This window comes from Antechinus flavipes, chromosome 3 (assembly GCF_016432865.1).
Source record: "Antechinus flavipes isolate AdamAnt ecotype Samford, QLD, Australia chromosome 3, AdamAnt_v2, whole genome shotgun sequence".
In the NCBI taxonomy this organism is placed as follows: domain Eukaryota; kingdom Metazoa; phylum Chordata; class Mammalia; order Dasyuromorphia; family Dasyuridae; genus Antechinus; species Antechinus flavipes.
In genome coordinates, this window is record NC_067400.1 from 98,664,643 (window position 1) to 98,685,458 (window position 20,816).

A 20,816-nucleotide genomic window follows, 5' to 3' on the forward strand; every position below is an offset into this window, starting at 1 on the left:
ATTAATCAGGGTTAGAAAAGGTTTCTTGTAGCATATAGAATTTTAGATGGAACTTGAAGGAAACCAGGAAAGGCAGGGGATGAAGATGAGAATGGAAGTCACTAAAAATATCCTGAACCAAGAGATGGGGTATTATATTTGAGGAACTAGAAGGGATACCTGTGTCATGGATCAAAAAAGATTTAATGGTGGGCAAAGAGGGAGGTTATGAAGGGATTTGACACCACATGATGAATTTTATATTTTATCATTGAGATGACAGGGAACCACACGAATTTATAAAGCAGTGGAATGACATGGTTTGTCATGTGTTTCATCACTTTGGCAGCTAAATGGATAGAAGGGGGGAGAGACCTGAGGTAAGCAGATTCACCAGCAAGCTTCCCTAGTTGTTTCCTTAGCATATCTTAAATTATACTACAAAAGAGTCATCATAACTATAAGTAACAAATTAAAAAAAAAAAGAAAAGAAAAATAAACAGTGGACTATGTAAGGCATATCAGACCATGAAATAATTGATTATAGTGATATTTTATTAAGTAAATCCAAAGGCTAACTTCTTTTTTCTACCCCTCTTCTTCCTTTTTCTCTTCCTAATTCCTATTAATTAGTATTATCATTAGTAACAAAATTATTATTAATAATAATAACAATAATACGTTCCTAAAATTATATTCTACTTAGTATGAGCAAAGGGTCTTAATAAATTGCCCAAGAAAACACCAGTCTAAAATATTTAATATATTTTTATTAAAAACATATAATCTGGGTAGATAGAACACCAGCCCTGAATTCAGGAGAACCTGAATTCAAATTTGATCAGATACTTAACACTGCCTAGCTGTATGACCCTGGGCAAGTCATTTAAACCCAATTGCCTCAGCAAAAGAAAAAAAACAAACAAAAACTCAACAACAAGAAAATTATATATGATCCAAAGCACAACTGGCCATCATCTACTCCAGGTTTTTCAGGTACTTCTTCCAGTGATATTCAATATAAAACCTTACTAAGCATTCTTGTCAATATTTTGTCGATGAATATTCCATAGATGATCTAATTGGTGAACTCATGGCATCTGGGAATTACCAATGTACTATACAACCTCCTGTCCCCCATCTCATTCAAGAGTTGGTATATATGAAATAAGAGTCAGGGAAATCTGATTTCAAAGCTTACCTTAGACACTAAATTACTGGTTGACAATAGAGAAGTCAATTAACTTCTATCTGTCCCAGCCTCCTCATCTATAAGATAGTGATGATAATTACACCCATCTTCCATTTGAAAATATATGCATACCACTCTTTATAAACCTCAAAACATTATATTAATGTTACTATTATTATCAGTATATGACTAGCATACCATTTCTATTATAAAATTTTCCTTTAATAATCTCTCATATTGGGACAGCTAAGTAGCACAGTGGGTAGAGCACCAGCTCTGAAAATCAGGAGCACCTGGGTTCAAATCTGATCTCAGAATTTAACACTAACTAGCTGTGGGACCCTGGGCAAGTCTAACCCCAATTGCCTCAGCAAAAAAAAAAAATAATAATAATAATAATAATAATAATAATCTCTCATATTGCAATTCTGATTGTGAGTGATAATTGAAATGACTTTGCACGCTGTGAAAAAGTTCCTGATTATATGGATTCAGAAGATTTTGAATTTGAATTCAAATTCCTCCTCTGTTATCTAGTACCTGTGTGATTTTTGTATTCACAGCACTTGATAACTGTCAGATCCTCACTGCAGTATACTTTGTTCTTCCCTATTGACAAAAAACAGAATTGTGGTGGGTGAAATATAATCTGCAGTCAAGAATCCCCTAGATCTAAGGAGGCCATTAAAGAATCTGTTTCTGTGGATCTTTTTATATTTTAGGTAAATATCAGGGATCACATTAACAGTGAGAAACCTTTTGTTATCCATGGTCATGGCCCTTAGAAGTGGGAGGGTTGGGGTGGGATGATATCAAAACAAAGCAAAACAAAAACAAAACTTCTTTTTACTCTGGTAGGGTATGCACTCTTGATTAGGCAGCATCTAATTACCACACAGCTCAAATTCCCATCTGTTCTACAGAATAAGGAAAAGATTTGTATTCTCTGTTTCACAAAGTTGCTCCATCTAGGCAATGCACTCAGGCCTGTTTGTGGGTTATCAACAACTCATGAATGTTGGTCAGGAAAAGAATTTGATTTCTAGTAAAATTCTAAAGTGGATCATCAAAGAGCTTGGTTTGTCAAAGTCTGGAAAATAAATTAATCACCAAGAACCACCATGTCATCACTGAGAATGGGTTACACTAAAAATAGCTCAAAATAAAGAACTAAGGTTCTTCCCCTCCCCTTCCCCTCAACACCTCCCCGCCCCCCTCGACTTTTCTCTGTCTTCTTTTCTAAAGCCTCTCCTCTGCTTATTAAGGTAGCACACCAGGGGAAATAGATGCATAATTTGCCTGGTTTGGGGCAAAACATTTGATAAAAAAATCTAGGGTTATTGTGGTGGAAAAGACAAGTGTTGGGAACAAATGATATGATAATTAGGTGGATTTAGAGCTGGTTACATGAATGTAACAATAGAATAATCATTAATAGTCTAAATCAATTTGGATGGAGATCTGTAGTAGAGTGCTCCAACAATCTTTTCTTAGGTCTATATTGCTTCACAATTTCATCAATGAATTAGCTAAATAACTTGGTGGCATATTTTTCAAAATTTTAGATAAACCAAAGCTGAGAGAGAGCTAATATATTGTGTCAGACTGAAAGGTTTTAATAGATCAAAACTTTTTATGAAATCTAGAATTTAAAAAAAATTGATTAGGTATAAATGTGAATGGGGAGAGGGAACTATAGGGAAGTGAAAGTCAGTAACTCATTATAATAAAATTAAGACTTTTTGGAGGACAGTATGCTCATAGCTAAGGAAGTTTATGGTAACGTAGGCTACATTAAGAATAACAAAATATAGTGGTGGGTCAAAATAATTAGGTACAAAATATATTACAGCACATGATCACAATAACTAGCATATGATAAGCCCAAAGATTCAAATTTTTGGAACAAAAAGTCATTATTTGACAAAAACCATGGGAAAACTGGAAAAAAAATATGGCAGTCACTCATAATAGACCAACATCTCACACTGTATATCAAGCTAAAGTCAAAATGGATACATGTTTTATACATAAAGAGTAATAACAAGCAAATTGAGAACATGAAATAATTTATAGGTCAGATAAATTGATAAGAAAAGAACTTAGGATCAAATAAGATATGGAGAACAATATAAAATATAAAAAGATAAGTTTTATCACATGAAATTTAAAAGTTTTCCCACAAAGCTAATGCAACTAAAATTATAAGGAAAATAGAAAACTGGGAGGAATTGCAAAAAGTTTCTCTGATAAAGGCCTCATTTCTCAAATATATTGAGTTTTGAGTTAAATTTATAAAAATACAAATCATTCCCGAATTGATAAATGCTCAAAGGATATGAAAAGGCAGTTTTCAGACAAGGAATCCAAAGCTAATTATAGTCACATTAAAAATGTTTTAAAACATTATTGATTAGAGAAATACAAATTAAAACAACTCTGTTGTATCCTATCAGATTTAAAGCAAAAAAAGGAAAGTATTGGAGGAGATGTAAAAAAAAAAGCACTATTGGTAGAGTTGTAAACTGACCCAACAATTCTGGAGAGTAATTTGGAACTGTACCAAAATGGCTATTTATGTATATTCTTTGATCTAACCATACCATTACTAATTCTATATTCCCCCAAAAAATCCAAAAAAGGGGAAGGGGGAAACAATCTATTTGTAAATAAATAAATAGATAATTATAGTAGCTGTTTTTATACTGGCTAAAAATTGGAAATTGAATAAATGCCCATCAATTGGGGAATGGCTAAATAAACTGTGGCATATGTTTATAGTAAGAAATTTCAGAAAAAATTTCAGAAAAAAACTGGAAAGACTTACCTAAACTGATGCTTAGTGAAGTAAGCAGAACCACAAGAGCATTGTATACAGTAATAACAATATTGTTAGATGAAGAATTGTGAATGACTTAGCTATTCTCAGAAATACAATGATCCAAAACAATCCCAAAGAACTAATATTGTAACATATCATCTGCCTCCAGGAAAAAAAAAAAAGCAAAAAACAAAACAAAACAAAAAACAGGATAGTGTTTGAATAAAGACTGAAGCATGCTAAAGAAAAATGACAGAACATTCAGGAATAAAGAGGTGAAAGTTTTGATGTTTTCTGCCATAATTGAACCTCATTTGAAATACTGTGTTGAGTTTTGTGTGACAAATTTTAGAAAGAACATCATTAAGCTGGACGGATATGCAGAGGGAAATCAGGATGATGAGGAGTCTAAAGTTCTTTTGAGATGATGACTGATTTGAAGGATTTAGCATATTCTTGTCAAGGAGAGATTCATGAGAGGTATGTATGATACCATATTCAAATACTTGCAGGTTTGTAAAAAAAATATGATGGTCTGAAGAAGAAAGAAATAGGAGCAATGGTTGTATTATTAATGTAGTTTAAAAGCAAATTCAGGATAAGTGAAAGAGGAAAAAAATTTCAAGAATTTGTTATACAAAGTAAAATGTGCTTCCTCAGCAGGTAGAAGTTTTTCCATTCATTGGAAGTTCTCTAGCAGATGCTGGATGACCATTTTTTGAATGTGTTGCAGAAAAGATTTGTTTTCAGTGATAGATTATAGTAGATGCATACTTGAGTTCTTTTCCAACTCTGGAATTCTAGGATTGGGACCTCACTTACTTGATTTTCTAAATCCCTGTTGAGCTCTTACATAGCCTGAGACCAATTCTTATTTTTCATGGAGGTTTTGGATGTGGGAGCTTCAACTTCATTATCTTCTCAATCTATGTTTTGATCTTCATTGTCACCATAACTTTCAATGATCAGAAATATTTTTTGTCTGTTCATTTTTCTAGCCTATTACTCTGCTTTTAACTCTTTGTCGAAGTAGGGCTCTGTTTCCAGGGTGGAGGGTGCTATATCAAGCTATTTTCCTGACATCCTTCTAGAGACCTGACCACAAGTCCTCTTTTCAGCTTTGGAACTGTTCGGATTATCTCTGTCCCATTGTAGCTGTGAGACTTAGTGTGATAAATCAAAAGAACCCAGCTTGAGTAGCTGAGGGCAGAATGAAGCTGGGATTGCACACTATGCTCCCATCTGGTACCACAGACCTTTTCTGCTGACCTTCCAAGTCTCTATAGTGTTTGTGGATGGAGAGGTTTGGAAGCCACTAATACTGCTGCTGTTTTGCTAAAGCTGGAGTCTGATTTGTTTTTGGCTAAAAAATGTTCTGCTCTATTTTTTTGGGTGTTCCGGTGCCCTAAAATTTGTTTAGAGTCATTATTTAAAGGAATTTGGAGTGATTTGGGGAAGAGGTTAGGCAAGTTCCTTTCTTTAACCCACCATCTTCAGTTATTGAATGAATGTTTTGAGTAAAGAGATAATAACATCAGATATAGGAATATTCGTTTGGTAAAATTTATGTATAGGGAAATGGCACAACTAAATAAAAATATTTGAAAAAATGAAAATGACTAATTCTAGAGCAGATGTGGGAAAACATATAAACTATTGTACTGTTATTGGAGTTATAAACTAGTTCCACCATTGTGGAAAACAATTTGGAACTGTGCTTAAAACACTATTAAATTGTGCATACTGTTTCACTCAGCAATAAAGATACTAACCTTATACCCCAAAAAGATCATAGAAAGATGAAAAGGATCCATGTCTATAAATTATTTTTGTAGTAGCTTTTTTCTGGTGGTAAAACATTGGAAAACTGGGGATATTCATCAAGACAAATGATTGAACAAACCATACTGTAGTGGAATGGTGGAATACTATTGTCTTTTGTTTTGTTTTGTTTTTAAATGATGGAGATTGTTTCAAAAAATCTTGGTAAATGAGTTGGAGAATTTTGAATAAATTATGATATATTAACTTTAGATGCAATTGAACCCAACACTTTCATTTTACAGCTGAGAAAACTGAGTCCAAGAGAGAATTTTATTTGCCCAGCATCATACAGCTAGCAAGTGTCTAAAGAAAAAAAAAAAAAATGAACACAAATTTTCCTAACACCAGGGATAATATTCTAACTATTATTCCATACTGGGGACAATTGCAAGATTTCAGGGGGGGCAAATCTTCAAAATGGGATTATGTCTCCTTAATACATTTTCCTCATAGTCACAGAAAACTATATTTAATACTTCATGTCATCGTAGGGTCTTGATAAATTCCTCTTTATAGGCAAGCTTTCCACGGCTAGGGCTTTTTGTCTTTTTTTCTTTAGGATTTCTAAAGCAATGTATTCTCACAACAGTCTATAAATGATAATAACACTACTACTTACAGTACTGGCTAAATGATGGTTCCATTACCCTTTGCAATGTGGATCTTTCACACAAGGGCGGAGCAACTCTCCATGGTGAAATATATGATCTTCAAGTAGGCCTTCTCTGAGGATCGGGCTGTCTCCTGGGAGATTTTAACATTGCTATTTCTACAAATAGGAAATCCTCACTACTCAGACAAATGCAAAAAGAGCCTTGAAAAAGGCACTAGGGACTTGGTGCTTATAGATATATAAAAAAAGATATAAACTACAAAGCAAAAGGATATAAATTCAATTTGATGAGGTCCCAAATGTACATGGACAGTGTAATTATAACATATCATAGTAATATAAAACCAAGAAATACATGGTTAATGAAATGCCCTTTCACAATCAGTGGCTTAAGATATCTTGAAGAAACCTGGGCAAGTTATTTAGTATTTCTGTCTCTTATATTTCTCCATAGGAATGACTCAATGCTACCTGTTATCTGTTTGCAAGGGATTTCATGAATACTCATCATGTAAGCATTTGTGAGATCCTTAAAACAGATTCATTTAGTGATTACTTTACATCCTAGTAGTAAATAAGAATTCCATTAACCATTTAAGTATGCTGGGCTCCATGCAGTTCTTGGAGAATAATGTAAATATCAGGACTGATAGGTGGTGCATAGAATACTCAATCTGGAGTTAGAAAGACTCAATTTTGTGAGTCCAATGGGCTCACATTGGACCCCTGGCAAATCACTTTACCCTGTTTACCTCAGTTTCCTTATCTGTAAAATGAGTTGGAGAAAGAAATGCCAAACTACTCCAGTTTCTTTGCTAGAAAGAAAAATGGTGTCACAAAAAACTTGGACATGACTGCAACAATAATGCATATACCAGGGAATCTGTATCTGTGATCATTTTTTGGTTAGATTCTTGGATTAACTTCATTTAATGAAGAGTAAAGCAGTATAATAAATTTTTATCCAAACTCAAAATCATAAGATCTCAGATCAAACATATCAGAACATATCATTTTCTAAGTAATTTAAGTTCTCTGAATTTCAGTTTCCTTAATAATTTGAGTATATTAATGCTCATTTCAAATGTTCTTAACTAGAATTCTGTGAACTCATTTTTAATACTTTAATTACATTTTAATATCAATCTTCTTCATAATGCTATACATTTTATTTTCTGCATTTAAGAATATTGTTATAAGAAATCCATAGACTTCACAAAAATACCAGAGGAGTCCATAGCACAGAAAAGTTAAGACCCACCTCTTCACAAAACTATTGCCATGAAAATAAAGTTAGATATTTCTGAAGTATGAAATACACAAGTGATTTCATTAGCATGTCAAAATATTAACTGATTGTGATTCTTACTGTATAAATATTTGGTAAGCATCATTTGCAGATTTATCAAATTCTTTCAACATTGTTTTCTGTTAGAGAAAAAAAAGCACTTATTTATTTTCCTATTTGGAGAACTAATATGTAACCCTTCAGATTATTGAGGAAAACATTTTTAAAGGGTAATATCTAATTTGAAGTAGATATCAATAAATATTATTATTATTATTCTCAAATCTAACCAAAATATTATACTCAAGTTGAAAAAATAATAAAAGAGGAAATGTTTAGATCTGCTATTTATAAATCAGTGAACAGTTCTGTGTTTAAGCTTGCTAGATCCTAATTTATCAAATATTTCCTTGTAAGTTAATGAATTACTTTTCAAATTAAATAAACCTAGAGTGAACCCAGATTACCTCTGCCGTGGCAGAGGTCTAGCTTCATATCAGCCTCAAATAGCGCTTATACAAAGCTGGCATTCCTCCTATTCTCTTGCCTCCTTTTGTTGTAAAAGCATATAAACTATTATCTAGCTAATGTTCCCCATATCTCCAGGTTCTGTCCTTGCCTAATAAATATTTTCTAATTTTGCACTTGAATTAGCCTCCTTTCCCTCTGTTCAGGTGTACAGCATACCTCTATTAAATGCAATTATTCACCATCAATTAAGAAAAATTACCTCATACCATTAATGATATGATATAATATGATATGATTAAGTCCCTATAATGTGGCAGGTACTGTGCCAAGGACTGGGGACATATAGAAAAAGAAAAAAAAAAAAAGCAGTCCCTGCCCTGAAATTGTATAAGCTCTATTTGAGGCTGATATGAAATCAGTCCTACTGTTGTTGCCATGGCAGAGGTATTCTGGGTTCACTCTTGGACACTGCAAGGGATCACTGTTATGTCAAACTCAAGCAACATTCATTCATATAATTACCTGACTGAATGATTTTGATTCCCAAATTATTTCAGCCTTTCCAGAATAATAAGGGAGCTCAAGTAAATCAAAGTGATTAGGAAACTATTTATTTCATTCTACAATGGATAACTTTTTTCTCCACCAAAATTAAGGAAATTTCATATATTAATGAAATTTGGTCATGAATAAATATTATAACTAAGATACTACGGCACCTGAGAGAATAAAAATAATAAACTTACAGTTTACAAAATACTTTAAAAATAATATTATCTTATTTATCTTCACAACAACACTGGGAGGAAGAAACTATTTTTTCTCTTATTTGCAGATGAAGAAATTGTTGAATAACTTGCCCAAGTCTTCCTGACTCAAGAGCCAACACTATATCTACTCTGACATTCAACCAGTAAAAGAAATCTGCATCCTATTTTTCTTCTCAAAATAAAATAAGGCACAGGAAAACAGGTTAGTTTAGCTTGTTGAACTAGATGGAAGTTTTTCAATTCTATTAAGACATTTTTTTTTCTTTTGTAAAGGAAAAAAGGCATCACCACTAATTTTAATCACCAGAAAAGCTGAAACCTTTCAAATGCAAATAAGTATCATTATAAAGAGAAATCAAACTGAGCTTCGATGCTGTTAATAAAAAAAAAAAAAAAGTGTAACTAGGTCTTCCTATAATTTGCAAAAGGTTTGCTAGGATGAACTGGTTGCCCTACTTCCTGTCTCTTTTTACTTGTTTTTTTTTTCAATACAAAATCAACAATTAATGAACCAATAGACCACTGTGTTTCAGGGTCTTATCATTCTTTAGGGACATTTTCTCCTGAAACTTCTTGCTTTTATTGCCTTGTTTTGTTTGTCTCGTATTAAGCATCGTATAGTGGAAAGAGCTTTTAACTTGGAGACCAAAATCCTAGCTGTACCCAAGTCTCATCCATACTACTTATTAGTATGTAACCTTGTTTAGGTCATTATAACTTTGTTGGTCTGTTTCCTTATCTGCAAAAGGAGGAAATCTGACTAATGCTCCCTAAGATACTTTCTAGTTTTAAAAAAATCTGTACTGTATCTGCTCTACTTTTATCTATAGAACCTCTGAATATTTTTGGTGGACTGAAAACAAAGAAAAAGTGTTTCCCCAGTATATATATATGGGAACCAGTGAATATGACATAAGACAGAGTAAGAAAAGCACTAATTTGATTAACCCATTTAATTGTTTCATGTCACTTTAAAGACTATTAAAATACAGTTTGGAAATTATTTGGAATTACTTATGAAAAATATGCAAATAAATACAAAGATTGTCCTTCTCTGTCATTATCTATCAGAAGAAAAAGACATCAGATCAATTATAGCTCTGCATCTGCCATCCTATGACCCCAGGGAGGAATGAAGCCTGCCCTCTAAATTTCAATAAGCCCTGGCCAATACAAAATTGCTTTCTTTGCCCGAATTCTGCAAAATATCTTTGACCCAAGAGTCATCTGATGGGAAGTTCTCCATAATGTGCTGCCATTCCTAATAATTTTATTGGATTTACTTCAAGATTGGATGATCTTTCATGTCTCATCTCAAGTACTGTGTTCAGTTCTCAGAGCTGTAGTTTAAGAATATTGATAAGCTGTAGAATCTACTTAAAAGGACAAACAAAATGGCAAAGGGCTTTGAATCCATAACATATTAGGATCAGAGGGAGGAACTGAATATGAAAAAGAAAAAAAAAAGATTTGAAGGGACTGAGTTAACTCTCTTTGGGCCATCATATGATGAAAAATTAAATGTTTCATTTGATCTCAGAAGACAGAACCTGAAGCAATGGATGAAAGAAACAAAGTACACAAACTTAGACGATGTCAGGAGCCTAACAACTGTAACTATCACAAAATGGACTACACTCTATCGGAAAATGGTACGCTCTCTTCCTCTGGAGAAATCAGATCTTAAAGCTGAGACTAGATAACCTGTTTTAGGGATGATTAGAGGAAGGAATCCTTTCACATATGGATTGGACTACATGAAAATAGTCTATATTTGAGCAATAGAGAATACAATCAGACATGACATGTTACAATATATAAGGATAGGAAATGTAAGACCCTTTTTGAACCTGGAAAAGAAGTCTGAGCTTCTATGGCTATCAAATAATGGGAATAACATTGTGAACCAAACCAAATGTTTTATATGACATGAGTATCAACTGAATGACTCTAAATTATAAATGTGAAATTTAAAACAGTACAAATCTGTCTTCTCCTCAAGGAAGTCCCATCATATGAAGAATTTGTGGCACTTTCATCCACTTGCCTACCTGGCCTAAAACTGGCCTAACACAAGGTTGTAAGATGTAAAATGGGACTGTTTTTAAAAATAAGCCCTACTTCTGCAAGAAACTAGGCAAAAAAAGGATTTAAAAATTTCTCAGTCTAGTAAAGACTATGTCCTCACAGTCCATTACAAGCAACATATTTTATCTATTCATTATCTCCAGTGAAAATGATAAAAAATTAATTGAAACTTCATAGCATAAAATATATACATTTCACTGTATATCTTTCACATTGCATCATGAAATATCTTAGTATTAAAATTTTCCTAGTAAAATGGTGAGTACTTATATGAGAATTTGTCACATACACTATTTAACAGCTATCTGATTTCAATGTCTGTATTACTACTAAAAGGAGAGTGGATAGTACATAGAACTGTGGCCCAGACAACCTAAAACCTTATCTTTTATTTCTTGAAGCAGAATGATGATTTTGAGCTACACTGTACAGCACTTCATTAATTCTTACTGCTTATATTTCTTCATTTACAAAACAAAGTCAATCATACTGTCCTCTTATCAAACATCTTTTTATGAAATTTTAGCTTATTGTCAAAGATTGAGCGAAGAGGATGTTAAAATAGCATCCTGGTGTTAAAAGTTATTTCTACACAAGATGAGAATGCTGTAACATGTGAGGGGATTTTAAGGTGCAGGGCTCAATCCAGTGTTTCAACATGGTGCTAAGCACAGGTCTATCCAGCAATTCAATATCAGAATTCAAGAAGCACAGTTTGCCAGGAATAATAAGAGTCTGATTCCAGAACTAAAGATTTGGCACAATGGTCTTGCAAAATTTACTGAAGGAAGAAGTCTACAGGTCTCTGTGTGGTATCAGCTTAGGCAAAGATGGGACAATGTAATCCCTCAACGAAGATACCTCTTCCTATAAAGGTGCTATCCATGCTGTACTCTTCAAGTTGTGGTCCATGGACTATTGAGGAATCAACATTACTTGCTCCTTATAGTTTTATTTTTTCATGCTATCCATTTTCTTGCTTAACATAATTTTTCTGAAAATTTACATAGTGGTAATAATGAAAGTTAGCATTTATATAGTACTGTACAAATGTTAACTTATTTCCTCTTCACAAAAATCCTGGGAAGTATTTGCCATTCCTATCCTCATTTTTTTCTGATGATGATGATAATGATGACAAAATTAATATAGATAGGTTAAGACACTTATCCAAACCATATAGCCAAGTGCATATGGGCATATTTGTACTTCTATTTTTTTTGACTCCAAGTCTAACATTCTATTCACAGTGTCACCAGACTGATAGTGGAGAGAAAACTGATTTGTAATCATAAGTCTGACCCTGCTTATGTAAATAATAATTCACCTAACATAAGGCACCCCTAAACTCAAATGCTAAATTGGTCAAATGAGGACAATAACATTGATATTAACCACTGGTCAGAGTTAAGAAGACAATGTTTTATAAATTGTAATTTTGTTTTTATGTACACATAAATCTATCTCCATATAAATAATTTAGTTATAAGAAATATAAAGTACAATGTTAATATTTGCTACATACTTAAGTTTTGTAGAATACATTTGAATAATAATGTGTCAGTGAATGACACTGTGAGAATTGGATGAGAGTTTAGTTTCCATAGAGTTAAATGAAACTAAATTGGAGAAATGAAAATGAAACCCAGGGATTAGGTTAACATGAAACATAGCAAACAAAATGTATAGAGAGTCTACATATAGGGAACTATGCCAAGGGGAGACATAATCAGGAGTGGAGACACACTCTGTAACCTCTATAATACTCTATCAGTGGGGAATCAGGAGGAACTTGCACTTCAGGATAGGAAAGAAATATATGTATATATATTTTACAATAGATAGAGAAGACTCAACAGGAAAATTTTAAGCATAGGAACACTTCAGTATACACACACACACACACACACACACACACACACACACATCCAGAGGGCCAAGTCACAGAGGTCTAGGGAAGTGGGGATGGGGTCAGGACTCTGAATCTATGATATATGTGCTCACCATTGTTGCTAACACTCCGTCTAGATGGCAATAGGACTTTCTGGCTACTAAATATTTAGATGTGACTTACCTGAATTGTGTATAGATGGGATCTCAACAATGATCTCTATTGCAGTTTTGACCTAGGAGAGCTTTACAGAACACCTAGCATGTATATAAAAGTTGTTCCTTTTAATTTGAATGATGAAAGCGATCCTCAAATTTATTTTTAAAAAAGCCTTCCCTTCACTTCTTGGGAAGTATGATTTTTTGGAACAGCTTGGGAACCTTTTATCATCTGGGGAAACAAGATCCTGTCGATTAAATTCTTCCTCAAGTGTTTCATGCTCCCCTGGAAGAAAGAGACTACAAGGACATGAACCAATTTGGGGAAGGAGAGCAAGTAAAGAACTGTCTGGAGAACATACAGAGGAGTGGTGCTCACCTAGAGCTATCCCTCACCAAAGACTAAGACCCCTAAGTCATGGTCTTTGGAAAGTTGGAAGCAATCATAAAGGCTCAGAAGAACATTGTTGTGAGGATGCTGACACAGCTTCAGCAATGGTGGCCATTCCCACATCATTGCTTTGTCATTGACAAGAAAAATAGAGAAGCTATAGGAATTAGAGCACAAAACTTCAACCCAGGTCCAGATTCCTCTCCCAGAGAATCCCAGCAACCAGATCAAGAAAACGAGCACTAAAAAGAATATTGAGAAAGCATGGCATGAAAACCTGCTGGATTTGAACAGGACAAGTAAGAGTTGGAAAGGTTCAACATAGAGAAAGTATTGCATCCTTTCATTTCTGGGTCATAAAACAATCTGGTAAACCAGATCATTCAGGAGATGGACAGGAATCCCACCTTGAACTCCACTGAGAGTATCTTCATCAGACTGAAGGAACAGCTGGCTACAGGTTGTGGTCTGCATCGCTGATGATATACAAGAAGAAAAAGAAAGCCATCACCATTACAGTAAGGGTGAAGAAGTTTCAGCACAAGCAATATCATGAAGCTGATGTGCAATGGGGAGATTCTGAAGAGAACTGGAATGTTGGTCAAGATCAAATTCATAGAACACAGCTCAGAGACTGATCTTGCCAACAAGCCTGAGAAGTGAGGGCAAGGACTCCAAAGCCTATGCTGAGTTTAAGAGTTTCCTTGTCCCCTCTGTCTTTGTGCGATCTTGGATTCACTATTTCATCATAGGCAAGAAAAGCAAAACCTGGTCAAAATTATTCAGTAGATGCCAAAGTTTTACATGGAATTTACTAAAGGAAAAGATAAAATTATAAGGACATAAGGACATAAGAAACATGTGAATGTGGCTGAAGAACAAAAAGAGGTCATGGTCAATGATGTGATTAACCAAATGGCTTATTTTGAGATCAATATTGACCACAAGTTCCACACACATCTGATTGGAAAGAATGGTACCCACATGAATAGAATCAAAGATCAGTACAAGATAACAATCCCTCCTGACAATGAAAAAAGAAAGCAACTTGATCCAAATTGAGGAGAACCTTGAGGACATTCAACAAGCCAAGAAAAACCTGCTGGAACTTTAATCTTACATGAAAAATCTTCATAGGACTTACCACTGAGAAGAAATTTCATGGAACAATAATTGGGCAGAAAGATAAACAAAGCCATGAAATTTGTGATAAATTCCTAGAAGTTATCCTCAATTTTTCAGACTCAGCCCCAAAAAGTGATATTGTTCAACTCAGAGGCTCCAAGCATGTGGTAGAAAATATACAAAATATATTCAGAGATGGAAACATATTTATTATTTTACTTAACTTTTCTTGAGGGCTTTTTTTCAGGGGAAAACTAAACTTTATTTCATAACATGACTTTTATAGAATTTGTTTGCATAAATTTACATCATCTCAATTTGGGAGGGGAGAGAAGAAGGGAAAGAATTTGAAATTCAAAGTTTTAAAAATAAGTGTGAAAAGAGGTTTCACATATAACTGTTAAAAACAAAATATTACAAATATATAGATGTGTGTATGTATATATACTTGCAGAAGATGGTGGCAAATCTGGTTGAAAATAGCTATTCTATTTCTGTTCTGGTCTTCAAACAGTTCCACAAGAACATCATTGGGAAAAAAGATGTAGACATCAAAAAAGTTTTATGAAGAAATTTGATCTGCCAACAGAAAATAATTTAAACACCATTGTCATCACAGGCAAACAAGGCTTGCTTTATGAAGTTGCTTGAATCCCAGTTCTTTCCATTTAGAACCATCTGGCTAGTATTAGAGAAGTGGAATTGTCCTTTCTACCCAAGCATCATAGGTTTCTCATTGGTATCAAAAGCTACTTCACCCATATCATCATCAACAAGTATGTATATGCATAGGTGAGAGGTAATTGCTAACTTCTGGAAATTCTGTTCCAGTCATTTACCTTTACTCTGTATATGTCTCCCTGTGTCAGATGTGATTCTTATAAACAAAATATTGTAGGATTCAGTTTTTAATCCACTCTAGTTACTTCTATTTTATGGGAGAGTTCATGCCATTCACATTAACAGTTGTGATTATCAGCTCTGTATTTTCCTCCCTCTTATTTTCCCCCTGTATATGCTTTTGTTCTCTCTTTCCATTCTGTCAGTTTTTTTTTAACCCATCCCACCTCTTATTTTCTATTACCCCTCCCTCTTCTCTTACTAGTGTTTTTAAACCAACCCCTTCCACTAGTTTATCTCCTATCAGTCCTCCCCCTTCTCTTAGTAATGTTTTTAACCCACCTCTACTCACTACCTTATCTTCTATCTACCTTTCTCCCTTCTCTTACATTTTTTCTGTAGTATTCTTTCCTTTCTTTCTCTCCTTTCCCTCACTTTTCTTTTCCTCTTCTCCCTCCTACTTCTTTTTAGGATTAAATAAGTTTCTATACCCAACTGAAGGAATGAGTTATTCTCTTTTAGAGACAAAACTGATGAGATCAATCTTCAGAAATTATTATTCCCCTTCTTTCCCCCCTCAACTGCAATAGGTTTTTTTGAGCCTCTTAGTGTATACTCATTGTCCCATTATATCTTCCCTTTCATCTTTTTCCAGCACAGCCCTTTTCCCACCCCTTTAATGTATTTTTCTTTGATATCACATTAGAGTTCATTCACAACCATACCCTCAGTCCATGAGATATGATCTGCCTCAGTGTCAGATATCATTCTTAAGAGTTTTAGATATTTTTCCCATCTAGGGATGTAAACAATTTAACCTTTAACTATATATTTTTGCTCTGTTTACCTTTCTAGGGTTCTCTTGAGTCCTGTGTTTGTAGATTTTTTTTGTTTTGTTTTGTTCTTTTTTTCAATAGAAATGATTGAAAATCTTTCACTTCATTTAAACTCCATCACCTCCTCTGAAAGGTGATGCTGAATCTCACTGGATAGTTAATTCTTGGTTGTAACCCAACATCCATTGCATTCAAGAATATTGTATTCCAGGGCCTCTGATCCTTTATTTTAAAAACTGCCAGATCCTGGGTAATCCTGACTCTATTTCCTTGATATTTGAATTGTTTTTGTCAGGCAGTTTACAGTATATTTTTCTTGAGATCATAGTTTTGAAGTTTTGCAACAATGTTCCTTAAGGTTTTCTTTGTGGGACCTCTTTCCAGAAGTGCTTGATAAATTCTTTCAATGAATATTTCTCCCTCTGGTTCTATAATATTGGGGCAGTTTTCCTTAATGACCTCTTCTAGAATGCCATCCAGGCTTTTTTTTTCTTTTTTTTTTGGTCATGGTCTTCAGGTAGGCCAATGATTTTTAAACTGTCTCTTCTGGATCTCTTTTCCAGGTTGTCTGTTTTTTGCCTATGATCTATTTTTCATGTAGACTGTTTTTCCAGTGAAATATTTCACATTTTCTTGTATTTTTTCATTCTTTTTAGTTTGTTTAACTGATTCTTGCTGTCTCACAAAGTCATTACCTTCCATTTGACCTGTTTTAGTTTTTAATGTGTGATTTTCTTCAATTAGCTTTTGTATCTTTTGTATTATTTGGTTTATTATACTGTTTAAGTAATTGTTTTCTTCAGACATCTTTTTTTCCTTCCTTTTCCAAACTATTAACTCATGCATTTATCTTATTTCTTTTCTCACTTTTTCTTCAACCTCTCTTATTTGCCTTTTGAAGTCTTTTGTGAGCATTCCCAAGAAACCTCTTTGGGTTTAGGAATAATTGATCTCACTCTTTGAGATTACTTTTGTGGACATTCTGTCCTTTTCTGAGTTTGTGTTTTGCTCTGCCCTAACACCATAGTAGCCTTCTATGGTCAAGGTTCTTTTCTGTTTCTTGCTCATTTTATTTTGGTATTTACTGTTTTGTTTTTTTTACATTTAAGGTGGAGCTCTGCTCCTGGGGCAAAGGTGGTACTGTCTCAAGCTTACTATGTAGCTCTGAGCCTTGGCTTTGTGCACCTACTCTGTTGAGGAAACAATATGGTTTTCCAGAGTTTGCCTTCTGAGCAGCAACTGGAAGATGCCCACTGAATTGCTTCCATACTGAGCCAGGACTGATAGTCACATTTGCTGATTTGCTATGGTTAAGACCCTCTCACTAGCTTTATGAAAGTCTATCTGACCTAGGCTGAACCCCAATGATACTGATCTTTCTTGAAGTATTTTCAGTCTGTCTTGAGCTGCAGAGTGGTTTCATTCTGCGAGACTTTATTCAAAGGCTTGGTTTCATATGGTTTTTTGAGAGAAACTGAAAGATCTCAAACAGCCTCCTAACTTTACTATACCATCTTGACTCTATCCCTGGAACTCAGAGCAAAAGTAATTTTCAACATTCATTCCTGCAAAAACTTGTGTTCCAAATTTTTTCCCTTTGTTCTCCCCACCTCTTCCCCATATAGCAAGTAATTCAATACATATTAAGCAAGTGCAATTCTTCTATAAATATCTCTACAATTATCATGCTGCATAAGAAAAATCAGCTCAAAATGGGAAAAAAATGAGAAAGAAAACAAAATGCAAACAAACAATAACAACCACAAAAGTGAAAATACTCTGTTATGATCATACTCAATGCCCATAGTCCTCTCTCTGTGTTCAGATGGCTCTCTCCATTACAAGACCATTAGGACTGGCATGAATCACCTCAATCTTGAAAAGAGCCTTGCCCTTCAGAATTGACCATCATATAATCTTACTGTTGCTGAATCATCACTATTTCATCATGTAAAAAGACCAGGTCTTACCTAAAGTTATTGTGTAGAGTTAGCAAAAAATGCATTCAGGAGATCAGCTAGGATTTGGAAGATAACAGAGTTTCCATCCCCCAGAAGTACAACTGTTTCATTATGGGCTTTAACTGTCCAGATGATGGACCACTCATACTGTCCAGTATTTTTGGGTCCAGATTTGGTTTCTTGACAAGGAGGAAAATATGTTTCCCATTGCTAAGCCAGTAATTCAAGGAAATGTGGAAGAAATTGGGAAGGGAAGGGAAATCAACAGCACTCAGCAGGGGTAGGATCAGCAACAATATCAGTAGCAACAGCACTAGCAATAATAGTAATAGTAGTAGTAGTAGTAGTAGTAGTAGTAAGTTGATCCTAGTTCTCTAAGAAATCCTCATAATTTCCAATGGAAAAGAAAAGTGTGAGATTGGCAAGAAAGCTTTTGAGGCACTGATTTCTATCACTTTCAATGTCAAAGTATCCTTTCATGTCCATCACTATATAATTGACAAAAAAAAGTTGGATCTGTAAATGATGGATGAATTTGAGATGAATATCTAACTCCTATAACATGAGCTGCAGTCTGACATCATTGCCAAATAATGGACTTGCTGTCTACTGAGACCAAGGAAAGACTGGATTCCTAGAGTGAGGAGCTACAAGTAAAACAGAAGGATTGTTCTTTGAGAAGCTGTAAACTGAATGTCACTATAGATCCTAAATATTATGCTACAATTATTGGGAGGAAAGAGAGGCAGTGGTCACCCAGATCTTTATGGAACATGAAGTGAATTTCCAGTTTTCCAATAATGATGATGAAAATCAGGCATAGGACCAAATTACTATCACAAAGTAGGAAAAGAATACAGAAGCTTCTCATATGCAATTATGAAAATAGTTGGAGATCTGGAACAGATATTCTCAGAGAATAGATTCTCACTTGACTATCAAGTCCTCACCCACATTATTGTAGCCTGAGGCAAAACCATCTGCAGAATCATGGATGAATTCAAAGTAGACATTTATTTCTTGCAGAAGAGAGCCCCCACCTTAACTCTGTGACTGTCAAAGGACTTTCTCAGAATGTGGAAGAAGCCACTGATCATGTCCTTAGCCTAGAGAAATAATACTTGGGCTGATGTGGTAGGTACTAAGGTTGCAGGTTTACAAGAAGCCCTTTATCTATGAAGAGGCTAAAGCACAATCCAAAGGCTTTCTGGTGAAGAATGCCTAATGGGCATCAGGCAGCAGTGAAGAGGTTCCTGACATGAGAAGCTCTGAAGATTTCCCAAGCTTTGGGGCTCAGGTAGACCCTAAGACTCTGCCTTGGAGCCTCAAATGATAATGATCAAAATGGAGAAAGCTCTCCAGATGACAATCTGTATGTACAATCACAAATACTATGTCTTAATCTGACCCAGTAATTGGATCCAATATAAATTATGTATCTTTTTCTTACCTCCCCACCCCCACCATCACCCATACAAAGAGGATTCCCAGCTTGGAGTGCTGGGTCCTGTTATCTGCTGACTTCAATTGTTCATGACTTTATCAGGTGTCCAGTTTATGCTCAAGGTCTGTTCTGTAATGTCTCCACTCTAGAATAGGCTTTCCACTGTTTTCATATTTAAAACATAAGTGAAATACTTCAAAATAGAAGCAACTGAGATTTAAAAAAAAGCAAGAAAACCTTGAATAATTTAATTTTCTTTACTACCTATATGAATAAAAAGGAGAGGCAAATGTATTATGATAAATAATATATAGTACTTTAAATATTTCAAAGCCTTTTACAAATATCATTTTATCCACAGAACATCTTCCTGATGTAGATGCTGTTATTCCCATTTTACAGATAAAAAACTGAGGGAAGTAAAAGTCACTCAACCAGGGTCACACAGGTAAAAAGGTGTCTGAGACTGGGTTTAAACTCAAAACTTCTTGACTCAAAGTCCAATAGTACCTTCCTAAGCTATGAGTGCATGATGAGCTTACTTTCTGGATGTCACTTCTAAGAATTCAGATTTCAATTGGCTGCCTAAGTTAAGGGACATCAAAACATGTTTTTCTTTTTTTTCTTTATTTGTTCACACCCTCTGAGAAGTAATAACCAGAGCAGCAGCTGCAGTAGTAGTAATAGCAGTAACAGTAGGCAAACAGGAGCAGTGTCTCAAGCAATAGCAGTAGTAATCAACAGTCAATAATAATCAATAGTAGCAATCAGCAGCAGTCAGCATTAGCATTAGCAGCAATAACAATAGTAATAGACATAGTATCAGCAGCAACAGGAGGAGCAGTAGACAACAGTAATCAGCACCTATTTAGCAATAGTCAACAGCAATAATAATAATAGTAACAGTAGTAGTATCAGCAGCAGTAGCAGTAATAGTAATAGTGAGAGTAATATTAAAGCAGCAGGAGAACTAGCAGCAACAGTAGTGGTAGTCAGGAGCATTTAGCAATAGATAACACGCAGTAATCAACAGAGGTAAATAGCAGGACTTATCAGGAGCAGTCAATAGTATTCAGCAGCAGTAATCAGCAGCAACAATAATAAAAGTAACAATAGCATTGATA

General features: G+C 34.5%; 1 pseudogene; it reads left to right on the forward strand.

The window, feature by feature from the left end:
- The first annotated feature begins 10,516 nt into the window (after positions 1-10,516).
- LOC127557051 (vigilin-like) lies at positions 10,517-19,581 on the forward strand (annotated as a pseudogene).
- Positions 19,582-20,816: the final 1,235 nt, after the last annotated feature.